The 14,082-nt window shown below is 38.2% G+C and overlaps 1 protein-coding gene across 25 annotated transcripts in view; it reads right to left on the minus strand.

The window, feature by feature from the left end:
* Nucleotides 1-14,082, minus strand: part of CPEB3 (cytoplasmic polyadenylation element binding protein 3) — a 248,366-nt gene that overhangs the window by 76,442 nt on the left and 157,842 nt on the right. The gene's annotated exons all lie outside the window — the stretch shown is intronic.

Genomic DNA, 14,082 nt, shown 5'->3' on the forward strand with positions numbered 1-14,082 from the left:
GTTGGGAATGGTCAAAAAAATAAGCTAGCAGAGTAGAACCACCTCAGAGTTGAAAACTGGTAGTCTTCCTGTGTTCTTGTTAAAGTCTTGCAGTCCAGGGCAGTGACCTGGGTTATTTGGACTTAAAATCTGTTTATGTAATCACACATTCTCCATATAAAGAGGTCCTTGTGAAGTCTGCCAATCTGTCAGTTCTAGTCGCAGTCAGTTCAAACAAGCACCTGACCAAGGAAATGGAGACCAGACTGGGGGTGTGGGAGAGAACTGGTCAAACTAGTTGGGTAATTTTATTATTGTTGAGCATGACATTTCCATCACAGGCAAGGACACTAAGATTATTTAACACCTAATAAGCCTAAGCATTGTGTTGGTGCTTATACACACAGGCCTCACATAATCCTCTAAACAACCCAACAAGTAGTATTAACTCAGATAAGTAAACTGAGGCTTAAAGGTTAAATTACTTGCTTAATGTCATATAGCTAGTCAGGGATGGTGCCCAGACCTCAGTCCACAAACCTAGCTTTTGCCCCACTGTTTGTTGCTCTCCCTCAGTCAGCAAACAACTGGGGAACTCTGTTTCAATCCAGGTGATGCTCTCCTATAGACAGATGAAGCTTTAGTCTGGCCTTGTGCACATACTGCCTGAGCTTTGATAGTCTAATTTTTCTCCTCCATGGACTTTAACATTCCTCTGATCAGTTCTTAATGATGTTTCCAGTGAGTTTTTTCCGTGCCACCCTTCTCAAGACTAAAGTGGATCCATTGCCTTTTGAAAAACAACCCAGGTCTCTGGCCTCAGTTTTCAAAAAGTTTCACCAGACCCTCCCAGCTGGCTTCTCATTCCTAACTCTTCAATTAATATATCCTCTCTTGGTCTCACCTGCTCATAACCTTAGCCCTATCTAACTACTGTCAGCAAGTCCCAGCCCAAGCTATAACCTCTTCTAAAACATCCTCTCTGTCTCAGTCTGCCAGATTTGCACCTTCCATTTCAGTTCCTAAAGTCTGTTTTTTCCTCAAAAAGTTCTCATCAGGAGGAGTTATGGCTTCTCTGAACTAAACAAGCAACTCCCCCATCCCATCACCTCTGCCTGGGCATAGCACAGTGTATAGTGATATGACCTTGAACAAGATGTTTCTGTTATTATGTGGCTGCTCAAGCTTTGTCCTGTGGCCTATATATTCTTAATGACTTCCTTCTGTACAGTCCCTCAAACTATAAATGCTTTGAAAGCAAAGTCTAACTTTATAGTTCATCTTCAATACAGTGCTGAAGAGAAAAGCATTTCTAAAAGTGTAAAGTGAGAGTGTGCTAAGCTTTTAAAAGCAAAGATAGATGAACTCCATCTGTCAAAACGGAACAGAACAAAACAAAAAGCCCACACTTGCTATCACACAATACAGTTTCCATGTTTTTACAAGAAAATCCTTCCTGGGTATGAAAACCACAATCAAGTAAAATATTAAAATATAGGATTCATAAATCACCAAACAGAGTGAGCACTATAAGCCAGGACCTGATTTTTTTTTTTAAAGACGACAAAATGTTACTCAAAAGACAAACTTACTGAATTGAACCTTAGAAATTAATTTTATAATTATAAAAAAGAAAAAGAAAAAAAGATGACAAACTGCAAAAGGTTAAATGCAGGCTAAAACCCTTGGCTTCTCAACTTGATCAGTTTACGTAACTCAGAAGGTAGAAAAACTTGGAATCAGGCCTAAAACAACACTGACTTATTTCCATTCAAGTTACGCTACAAGGGAAAAAATGTGGTTTGAAAACTTTCCTTTCCAAAGCCAGATTTAGACAAGTTGAAGGAAAAGAAATAAATGCTACACTGCAGCCCACTACAGCTCCACAATGGCCTGTTTTTGCCCATTCAAAGCAGATTCCTCTTAGCTAGCTGGCTTGTGTTCAATCTGAATAGTATGTGGCCTGGCTTGTGTCAGGTTCACAAACCATGCTGGTATTGCAAAAATTTCCACAACTACATGACCTTGGTCAAGATGACCAGAGGACAAGCCAGCCTCGCCAGTGCAGAGAACATACATGATCACCAGCAAAAAGAGCCATTCAGGAATACAGACTGATCTAAAAGTGGGTGGGAATCAGTGCACAAGGGTTTGATCACTCTTATATAAAGCTGCGTGCTTATTACTATTTCTTTTCATCTGGACCCTGTATCCCTAGACTGCTGAGGCTAACACTGTGAGCTGCCCAAGTAAGCTGAGAATGACAGCCTCTTCCACTCCACTGCCAGCATCACTGGCTTCTGAATACAGTTTCAGAGCCACATGGCCAAACTCCTGTACATCTGTAGCTGGCTGCCATCATTGCCTTTGCCCAAGAGGCCTCAACAGTGGTAGCATAGCTGTGCTCATTGCCCAACAGATGCTACCTCCTTTCCCTGGGCTCATATTCTCTGTCCCCACTATGAGAGGTGAGGCTATTGCAGCATCAGGATCAGCTCTTATTGAATAACAAGGGGTAGAAGGTTCAGGGTGGACAGGCATTTTTTGGTAGTTCCAGTGACAGCAACTTTGGACATGGGATATTTTCCCAGTGAGCAATGAGGGAGGTTATGCTATCTATCATCAAGCTTGTCCATCTTACCTTCCTAGTGGCCACATTCACAGCTGCATACTAAAGGAAACAAAACTTTTTTTTTTTTAAAGACAGGGTCTCACTTGGTTGCCCAGGCTGAAGTGTAGTATGGCACAATCTCGGCTTACTGCAGCCTTTATCACCCCAGGCTCAGGTGATCCTCCCACCTCAGCCTCCCAAGAAGCTGGGACTACAGGCGCATGTCACCATGCCTAGCTAATTTTTGTATGTTTTGTAGAGATGGCATTTCACCATGTTGCCCAGACTGGTCTTGAACCCCCGCGCTCAAGTGATCTACCTGCCTCAGCCTCCCAAAGTACTTGGATTACAGGCATGAGCCACTGCACCTGGCTCTAGAACTTCTTTTGTTAAGTAATCAAGGATTCTAGGGCCCTATCATTAGGATGACCTATGTCATAGCTAGGTGTTAAAAGATGAACTGGGTCAAACAAATTCCCTCTCTGGAATTCAACTAAAAATATGAAAACTATTCAAACTGAGTCAAGATAATGGTGGGAGATTGCAGTGGATAATTAGTAGCTTTCATTGTTTAAATCCCTGCAGCTTGCCATACGCTGGTACAGCCTCTGTGATACCTGGTTATATTACAGTTCCTGTTCTTAGACTCCCCTTGTCACTCATAACCACCCTCCTGATTTAAGACAGCACAAAAGAACTTACCATCCTTGCAGTCAAAGAACTCAACTACCAAGTAGTTCATCCATGTCCAGAAATAGTATGGCATTATCCAGGAGGCAGAATTCCACAGTTAAGTTATGGCTCAAGGACAGCTCAGACCTACAGCCCCATTCTACACCACCTCTTTGGAAATACTATAGCTATGTGAGTATGACAAATAAAATACAAAGGCTCAGGAAAAAGTCAAGGACCACTTTTGTTTTCAAATGTTAAAGTGCATCTTGGGTCATATAGCTTAAGCTGCTAATTTTAATATAAAATCCAGCCTTGCAAATAACAGCATAATCTATCAGATTATGTCACTTAAACCGGTCTTCCTTTTCCACAAATCATACATAGCAGCAAAACAAATAAAAATAAGTTTATTATCCACCAGGTAAAATAGTATAAAATATTGGTCAGGTTCAAATCTGTCTAATAAAAACTATATATTCTTATGAAAAGATACTTCACCTCTTTCTCAGTTTAAAATAAAGGTTGAAAAACAGCTCAATATCACTGATCATCAGAAACGCAAATCAAAACCACAATGAGATACTATCTCACACTAGTCAGAATGGCTATTATTAAAAAGTCAAAATATAACAGGTGCTGGCAAGGTTGCACAGAAAAAGGAATGCTTATACACTGCTGGTGGGAGTAGAAAATTGGTTCAACTACTGTAGAAAACAGTGTGGAAACTCCTCAGAGACCTAAAAACAACTACCATTTGACCAATCAAACCTATTACTGGGTATGTACCCATAGGAACATAAATTGTCTGTCATAAAGACACATGCACATGTATGTTCACTGCAGCACTATTCACAATAGCAAAGACATGGAATCAACCTAAATGCCTATTAATGGTAGACTAGATAAAGAAAATATTGTACATATACACCATGGAATAGTACACAGTCATTAAAAAGAACAAGATCTTGTCCTTTGCAGGAACATCGATGGAGCTGAAGGCTATTATTCTTAGCAAAGTAGTGAAAAGAAAACCAAATACTGCATGTTCTCACTTATACGTAGGAGCTAAATGATAAGAACACATGAACACACAGAGGGGAACAACAGACACAGGAACAATAGACCCATCAGAGGGTGGAGAGTGGGAAGAGGAAGAGGATCAGGAAAAATAACTAATGGGTTATTCAGTGTGTTCCGATAGCCACTGTTACTTCTTTGTACTTCTCTGAGTCTTTACATCTCCTCCTGCTACATTTTAAAGCATTTTTATAGTGTGTAGTTTGGCCTAATAAAGCAATTTTATGGCAAAAAAAAAAAAAATCATACTAGGCTTAATACCTAGGTGACCAAATAATCTGTATAACAAACCCCTATGACCTACATAATAAAAAGACTGAAAGGAGATTGAAAAATGATGATGGTTGGTTCTGCTGGAATGGCAGGATTATTCTTGCTTACAAAATAACAGGTTCAATGAGAACCAGATTGCTTTGTTTTGGTTCTACTACTTCATTAGAATAGTAAGGTCTAGAATTAGAATAACAATAGAAAATACTGGGATCAGGTAACTCAGAAGAGGGCTTTCATATCTACTCTCTCTGGGAGACTCTATCAATTTAAGAGAAAAAAAAATCCTTCTTCTTCAAGGCTCCTTCTTTCATTTTTCTTCTACCTCACAACATCCCTTTTGGGCATGGTAGCTCACACCTATAATCTCAACACTTTGGGAGGCTGAAGTGAGAGGACTGCTTGAGTCCAGGAGGTCAAGGCTGCGGTGAGCCATGATTGCACCACTGCACTCCAGCCTGGGTGACAGAGCATGGCCATGTCTCCAAACAAACAAAAAAACACATTACAGCCACACTTCCTTCATTTCTCCAAAGGTACTAACGCCTTTTCATACTTAGTTCTCCCAGTATGATACTCCTCTGCTTGAAATTTGCTTCCCTACATGTTCTAACTAACCCCTCAATTTTCAGTCTGCTTAAATGCCATTTTCTCAAATAAGCTTTCTCTATACCCCCAATCTAAATACCCCCTTGTTAGTCTTCTCCTGCACTCTATTTTTCCTTCAGAGAACTTATTGGTTTGTAATCATGTTTACTTTTGTGACTATCTGATTAATTTCTTACCTCCTCCATAGGACTGACCAAATCATGAAAACAGACATTGTGACTTTTATGCCCTCCTTCGACTTCGATGGTCTCAGTGGTGTTCTGAAGCATTTCCTTACTCGTGGCCCACAGACAAACGGAACCGTAAGACTCTGTATATCCTCAATGGGTTATTAAATGTCTTAATGGACCTTGTGCTGGAAGAGCTGCAGTCTGCATGGCCTCCCACTCTTCCGGCTCAAAAATATACAATGAGACAGTCCATGTAACTGGCCACCTGGCCATTCTTTCCCTGTGTGGATTTTTTTTTTCATCAAATGAGGTCTATCTATGTGGATTTTAAGTTCCCAATAATCCACTGAAAATGGTCATGGTTTTACAAACCCTACTTCAAATCTGCACCAAGGTAAATTTGCTAGAGGAACAGACTATTTATTTCATTACATATACACTATCTGAGAGAAAGGCTGAAGGGCTCAATAGTGGCTGGTTCATGTTTTCCTGTCTATTTACACATAAGCCTAATTCAGCCAAACAAACTGTACCTAACAGCCAATGTGAACTGACCTAAGAAAAAGTGTAATCAGCAAGAGGGGGCATTATTAAGAAGGCACTGAATAATTTGAGGTGTATAACAGAGATATTCCTAACATTTTAAGCAATGAACATGTATTCTCAAATCTAATTCAATCTTGGAATAACATCAAATTTCTTTAGGTTCTCCCAAAATAGGTCAACCTTCAGACTTTAGCTGAGAGCAAGACACAACAGGAGCCAATAGTCTAATAATTATTTCTCCCTGACCTCAATCACCAAGAAGGCAATCTGCTCTCTGAGGATGCAAGCCTGAGGACCAGAATCAGGAGAATCAGATTCTCTTATTGGCATAGCTCTCACTGGTCTATCTCAACACTTATCCTCAGCTATAAAATGAGAGCACCAGGACTAATGTACTATAGTTCTATATTTAATGCTGTTATATTAGACTGTACCAAGAGCTATCTATGGAGGCTGTAGAGGTGCTAAACTCTATACTGCTCTGACCAACCCTCACATTCTCTTCAATTTTCAGTTAACAATTTAAGTAGGATGTTGTAAAATGTGCCATATACACAAAGAAGGCAGAAAAGAAGAATGGTGACCCAGAAACTATAGACATAATATATAACTGAGAAAATAAAAATATTTAGCTTGGAAAGAGAAATCCATAGTCCTTTAAGTACCAAGAGTTAGATACTACAATGATGACTTATTCCGTCTTACTTTATAAGACATCACTGACAAAGGAGTAAAGACTGCAGGGAAGCATTTGACACAATAGAGGGAAGCATTTAATAACTAACTAGGTCTACAAATATAAAGAGTTCTTCTGAAATAAACTTCCTTCTTTGTCACTGGATGTCTCAAAGCAAAATGAGCAATTCTGTGGGCTACTTTGGAGCAGGAGTCAACATACTTTTTCTGTAAAGAGATGTGGAGCAGGAGTCAACATACCTTTTCTGGAAAGAGATGTGTGTGCCATATAATTCCTCAAAGATGTAAAAAAAAATCCTTAAGCTCACAGGCCATACAAAAACAGGTAGTTTGTTGACCCTTGTTCTTGAGAAGCACTGTCTAACAGAAATGTAACATAAGTCACATATGTAATTTAAATTTTTTCAGTACCCATAGTTGAAAAGGTAAAAAGAAATGGGTGAAGTTAATTTTAATATCTTATTTAATCCAATACCTCCATAGTTATTTTAACATGCAAATAAAATTATTAATGAGATCCTCTACATTAAAAAAAAATACTAAGCTTTTGAAATCTAGTGTATATTTTACACGTAAAACCTATCTCAAGCCAAACTAGTCACATTTCAAGTGCTCATTAGCTACATACTGAATCAAGTAGTTCTGGATAAACTGTGCATTTCTTGAGAAACAGAAGACATGACCTTGCAATCCATAGCTCCTATTTATAAAATGGATGAGGAAAAAATTGGACTAGCCTATAAACAACTGGGGCATCTGTCAAGCTACCTGAAAAAAATAAAGATCCTTTCTCGTGCCTTACTCCAATATAAATTCCAGACCAAAACAAGGATGTCAATGTAAAAAGTAATGCCAGAACAACAAAATAAAAAAACATGTATAGTATTTTCTTACTGTCTTGCAGTAGGAAAAATCTTTTAAAGCATAAATATTCAGAAACCATAAAGATATTAATAAATTTACCCATATAAAAATTTATGATGTTAGTACAACAAAAAAATTTTTAAGGTTCAAAAAGTAAATGACAAATGGGGAAATATTTTAAACACAGGCCAAAGTGTGATACGGTTTAGGTCTATGTCCCTGCCAAAGCTCATGTGGAACTGTAATCCCTAGTGTTGGAAGAGAGGCCTTGTGGAAGGTGATTGGATCATGGGGCCAGATTTCCCCCTTGTTGTTCTCACAATAGTGAGTGAATTATCATGAGATCTTGTTGTTTATAATAGTGTGAGGCACCTCCCCACTTTGCTCTCTCTTCCTCCTGTTCTAGCCATGTAAGACATTCCTCCTTCCTCTTTGCCTTCTGCCATGACTATAAGTTTCCTGAGCCCCCACCCCAGTCATGCTTCCCGTTCAGCCTTTGGAACTCTAAGCCAACTAAACCCCCTTTCTTTATAAATTACCCAGTCTCAGGCAGTTCTTTACAGCAATGCGAGAATTAACTTATACAAAGTGTTTTTTAAAACTCTTAATATAAAAAGGAGTGTTTACATTGCAGTGACCAAAGACTTAGATCAGAACACTCAATTTCCTTTGAATATTTGCAAATCCTTCTCAAGAAGGATGAGTACAAACCAGCCCAGACAGCAAAGATTACAACAAATACCTAACTCTTCAATGCCCAGACATCAATGAACATCCATAAGCATCAAAACCATTCAAGAAAACATGATCCCACCAAATAAACTAAATAAGACACCTAGGACCAATCCCAGAGTGACAGATAGAGAATTCAAAACAATTGTTTTCAGGAGCTCAATGAAATTCAAGATAAAGAGAAAGAATTCAGAATACTATCAAATATATTTAACAAAGAGATTAAAATAATTTTTAAAAATCAAGCAGAAATTCTGGAGTTGAAAACTTCAATTAACAAATTGAAGAATGAGGCCAGGTGCAGTGGCTCACACCTGTAATCCCAGCACTTCAGGAGGCCGAAGCAGGTGGATTACTTGAGGTCAGGAGTTCAAGACCAGCCTGGCCAACATGGAGAAACTCCATCTCTATTAAAAACACAAAAATTGGCCAGGCGCGGTGGCTCACGCCTGTAATCGCAGCACTTTGGGAGACCGAGGCAGGTGGATCACGAGGTCAAGAGATCGAGACCATCCTGTTCAACATGGTGAAACCCTGTCTCTACTAAAAACTACAAAAAATCAGCTGGGCATGGTGGCGCGTGCCTGTAATCCCAGCTACTCGGGAGGCTGAGGCAGGAGAATTGCCTGAACCCAGGAAGCGGAGGTTGCAGTAAGCCGAGATCGCGCCATTGCACTGCAGCCTGGGTAAGGAGAGCGAAACTCCGTCTCAAAAAAAAAAAAAAAAAACACAAAAATTAGCTTGGCGTGGTGGCACGCACCTATAATCCCAGCTACTCAGGAAGCCGAAGCAGGAGAATCTCTTGAACCCGGGAGGTGGAGGTTGCAGCGAGCTGAGATTGTGCCACTGCACTCCAGCCTGGGCAACAGAGCAAGACTCTGTCCCCCACCACCCATCAAAAAAAGAAAGAAAGAATGCACCACAGTTTCTCAACAGCAGAACTGATCAAACAAAAGAATTAGTGAGCTTGAAGACAGGCTATTTGAAAATACACAATCAGAAGAAAAAGGCAAAAAGAATGAAAAGAATGAAGCACACCAATGTGAACTTGAAGACAGCTTTGAAAGGGTAGATCTAAGAGTTATTGGCCTTAAAGAAGAGGTAAAGAGAGAGGTCAGGGCAGAAAATTTATTCAAAGAGAGAGTAACAGAACTTTCCAAACCTAGAGAAAGGTAACAATATCCAAGTACAAGAAGGTTATAGAATACCAAGCAGATTTAACCCAAATAAGACTACCTCAAGACATTTAATAATCAAATTCCCAAAGGTCAGGAATAAAAAAAGGGTCCCCAAAACAGCAAGTGAAAAGAAATTACATACAATGTAGTTCCAATATGTCTGGCAACAGACTTTTCACTGGAAGTCTTACAGGCCACAAGACAGTGGTATGATATATTTAAAGTGCTGAAGGAAAAGACTTTCATCCTAGAATAGTATATGCAATGAAAATATCCTTCAAATAAGGAGAAATAGGACTTTCCCGAACAAACAAAAGCTGAGAAATTTCATCAACACCTGACCAATCCTACAAGAAATGCTCACGGAAGTTCTGCAATCTGAAAGCAAAGGACACTAATGAGCAATAAGAAATTATCTGAAGGTGCAAAACTCACTGGTGAGTACACACAAAAATACAGAGTATTATAACACTTAATAGTGGTGTGTAATTGTGGTGTGTAAACGACTCATATCTTGAATAGGAAGACTAAACAATGAAATAACTACAACAACTTTTCAATATATAGTACAATAAGATATAAACAATAAAAAGTTGAAAAGCTGGGGGGAATTAAAATACAGAGTTTCTATTCGTTTCTTCTTCACCTATTTGTTAGTTTATGCAATCAGTGTTTTCATCAGTTTAAAATAATGGGTTAATAAGATGTTATTTGCAAGCCTCATGGTACCCTCAAATCAAAAACAGATATACACAACAGATACATGTAAAATAAAAAGGAAGCCAGAAAGGAGGTCAGGGAGTCAGGAAAGAGAGTAAGGAGAGAGGGAGGGAGGGAAGGAGAGAAGACAACAAAACTAGAAAACAAGTAACAAAAGAGCAGTAAATTCTTACTTATCAATAATAATATTGAATGGATTTTTTTTAAATGCCCCATCTGCTGCCTACAAGAAATACACTTTACCTATAAAGACACACATAGACCAAAAATAAAGGGATGGAAAAAGAAATTCCATGCCAATGGAAATGAAAAAAGAGCAGGAGTACCTATACTCATATCAGATAAAATACATTTCAAGACCAAAACCATAAAAGGAGACAAAGAAGGTCATTAATATAATGATAAAGGGGTCAATACAGCAAGAGGACGTAACAATGATATATATGCAACCAACACTGGAGCACCCAGATATATAAAGTACATATCATTAGAGCTAAAGAGAGAACAGACCATAATACAATAATAGCTAGAGACTTCAACACCCCACTTTCTTCATGGTACAGCTCTACCAGACCGAAAATCAACAAAGTAACATTGGATTTAATCTCCAGTATAGACCAACTGGACCTAATAGATATCTACAGAACATTCAATGGCTGCAGAAAATACATTCTTCTTGTCAGCATATGGAACACTTTCAAGAACAGACCATATATTAGGCCACAAAACAAGTCTTTAAACATTCAAAAAAAATTAAAATTACATCAACTATTTTCTATGACCACAATGGAACAAAACTAGACATCAGTAACAAGAGGAACTACACAAACACATGAAAATTAAACAATATACTCCTAAATGACCAGTAAGTCAATAAAGAAATTAAGAAATGAAGTTTACAAATGTCTTAAATGAAAATGCAACAAAAACCTACGGGATCCAGCAAAAGCAGCACTAAGACGAAAGTTTACAGCCTTAAGTACCTACATCAAAAAAGTAGAAAAATTGCAAATAAGCAACCTAACAATGCATCTTAAAGTACTAGAAAAGCAAGCACAGATCAGAACTGAAATAAATGAAACTGAAACAAAAAATATACAAAAAAATGAACAAAATGAAAAGTTGGTGTTTTGAAAAGATAAACAAAACCAACAAATCTTTAGCTAGACTAACTCAGAAGAGAGAAGATAAATAAAATTAGAGATTAAAAAGGAAATAACTGATGCCCCAGAAATTCAAAGGATCATTAGAGACTACTATGAGCAACTGTATGCCAATAAGTTAGAAAACCTAGAAGAAATGGATAAATTTCTAGACACGTACCACCTACCAAGACTGAACCATGAAGAAATTCAAAACCTAAATGGACCGGTAACAATGAGATCAGACACTTAATAAAAAAATCTCCCAACAAAGAAAAGCCTGAGATCTGATGCTTCACTGCTGAATTCTACTAAACATTTAAAGAACTAATAACCAATCCCACTCAAACTATTTCAAAAAAAATAGTGGAGGTGGGAGTATTTACAAACTCATTCTATAATGGCAGTATGACCCTGACATCAAAACCAAAGACACAGCTGGGTGTGGTGGCTCATGCCTGTAATCCCAGCACTTTGGGAGGCCGAGGTGGGCGGACTGCTTGAGGTCAGGAGTTTAGGACCAGCCTGGTCAACATAATGAAACTCCATCTCTACTAAAAATACAAAAATTAGCTGGGTGTGGTGACACATGCCTGTCATCCCAGCTACTTGGGAGGCTAGGGCATGAGAATCGCTTGAACCTAGGAAGCAGAGGTTGTAGTGAGCTGAGATCATGCCACTGCACTACAGCCTGGGCAACACAATGAGACTCTGTCTCAAAACAAACAAACAAACAAAAAACCAAAGACACAATAAAAGAAAACTGCAGACCAATATCTCTGATGAACACAGATGTAAAAATCCTCAACAAAGTACTAGCAAACTGAATTCAGCAACACATTAAAAAGATCATTCATCATGATCAAGTGAGACTTACCTCAGGGATGCAAGGATGGTTCAACATATGCAAATCAATCAATGTAATACATTCATATCAAGAGAATGAAAGATAAAAACTATATTATTTCAATTGATACCAAAAAAATATTTTATACAATTCAACATTCCTTCATAATAAAATCTCTCAAAAAACTAGGTATAGAAAGAACATACTTCAACACAATCACAGTCATACATGAAAGACCCACAACTAGTATCATACTCAATGGGGGAAAAAATGTAAGCTTTTCCTTTAAGATCTGGAACAAGACACAAGGATGCTCACTTTCACCACTGTTACTCAATATAGTTCTGGAAGTCCTAGCTATCAGGACAATCAATCAATTGTCAGACAGAGCAATCAGACAAGAGAAAGATAAAAAGGGCATCCAAATGGGAAAGGAAGAACTCAAATTATCCTTAGTTGCAGGTGATATGATCTTTAAAAAATAAAAAAAAAAACCTAAAGAAGGTCAGACGCGAGCCACGCCAGTAATCCCAGCACTTTGGGAGGCTGAGGCGAGTGGATCACAAGGTCAGGAGTTCAAGACCAGCCTGGCCAAGATGGTGAAACCCCATCTCTACTAAAAATAAAAAAATAAAAAATCAGCCAAGAATGGTGGCAGGTGCCTGTAATGTCAGCTACTCAAGAGGCTGAGGCATAGAATTGCTTGAATCCAGGAGGCAGAGGTTGCAGTGAGCCAAGATCCTGCCACTGCACTCCAACCTGGGTGACAGAGCAAGACTCCATCTCCCCCCGCCCCCCCCAAAAAAAAAAAACAAACAAGAAAGAAAAGAAAAACCTAAGAACCTAAAGATGCCACCAAAAAACTATTAGAACAAATTCAGTAAAGTTGCAGAATACAAAATCAACATATAAAAATCAATAGCATTTCTATATACCAATATTGAACAATTTGAAAAATTTAAAGTAATCTTGCTTATAATAGCCAAACATAAAATTAAATATCTAGGAATTAACCAAAGAAGTGAAAGATGTCTATAATGAAAACTATAAAACATTGATGCAAGAAATTGAAGAGGACATGTCACACACAAAAAGGAAAGATATTCCATGTTCATGGATTGGAAAAATCAATATTGTTAAAATATCCATACTACCCAAAGCAGTCTACAGATTCAATGTAATCCCTATCAAAATACCAATGAAATTCTTTATAAAAATAGAAAAAAACTCCTTAATTCATATGGAATCATAAAAGACCCAGAACAACCAAACCCATCCTGAGCAAAAAGAACAAAACTGGAGGAATTACATTCCCTGACTTCAAATTATATTACAGAGCTATAGTAACAAAAGCAGCAAGATAAAAGCACAAAAACAGGCACATAGACTAATGGAATAGAGAACCCAGAAATGAATCTATACATCTACAGTAAACTCATTTTTTACAAAGGTGCCAAGAACCTATGTTAGGGAGAAGATAGTCTCTTCAACAAACATTGCTGGAAAAACTAGATATCTACAGAGGCAGAAGAATGAAACTAGATCCCTATCTCTTGCCATATAAAAAAAGAAAATCAAAATGAATTAAAATCTTCAAATTAAGTAAGATCTCAAACTGTGAAACTACTAAAAGAAATACTAAAAGACAAAAACAAAAACAAAAAACAAAGGCTGGGCACAGTGGCTCATGCCTGTAATCCTAGCACTTTGGGAGGTCAAGGCAGGCAGATCACAAACTCAGGCGTTCAAGACCAGCCTGACCAACAGGGTGAAACCCTGTCTCTACTAAAAATACAAAAATTAGCTGGGTATGGTGGTGCATGCCTATAATCCCAGCTAATCAAAAGGCTGAGGCAGGAGAATCACCTGATTCCAGGTAGCAGAGGTTGCAATGAACCGAGGCCACTGCACTCCAACCTGGGCAACAGAGAAAGACTCTGTCTCCAAAAAAAAAAAAAAAAAAATT

This window comes from Callithrix jacchus, chromosome 12 (genome assembly GCF_049354715.1).
Source record: "Callithrix jacchus isolate 240 chromosome 12, calJac240_pri, whole genome shotgun sequence".
Taxonomy (NCBI): domain Eukaryota; kingdom Metazoa; phylum Chordata; class Mammalia; order Primates; family Cebidae; genus Callithrix; species Callithrix jacchus.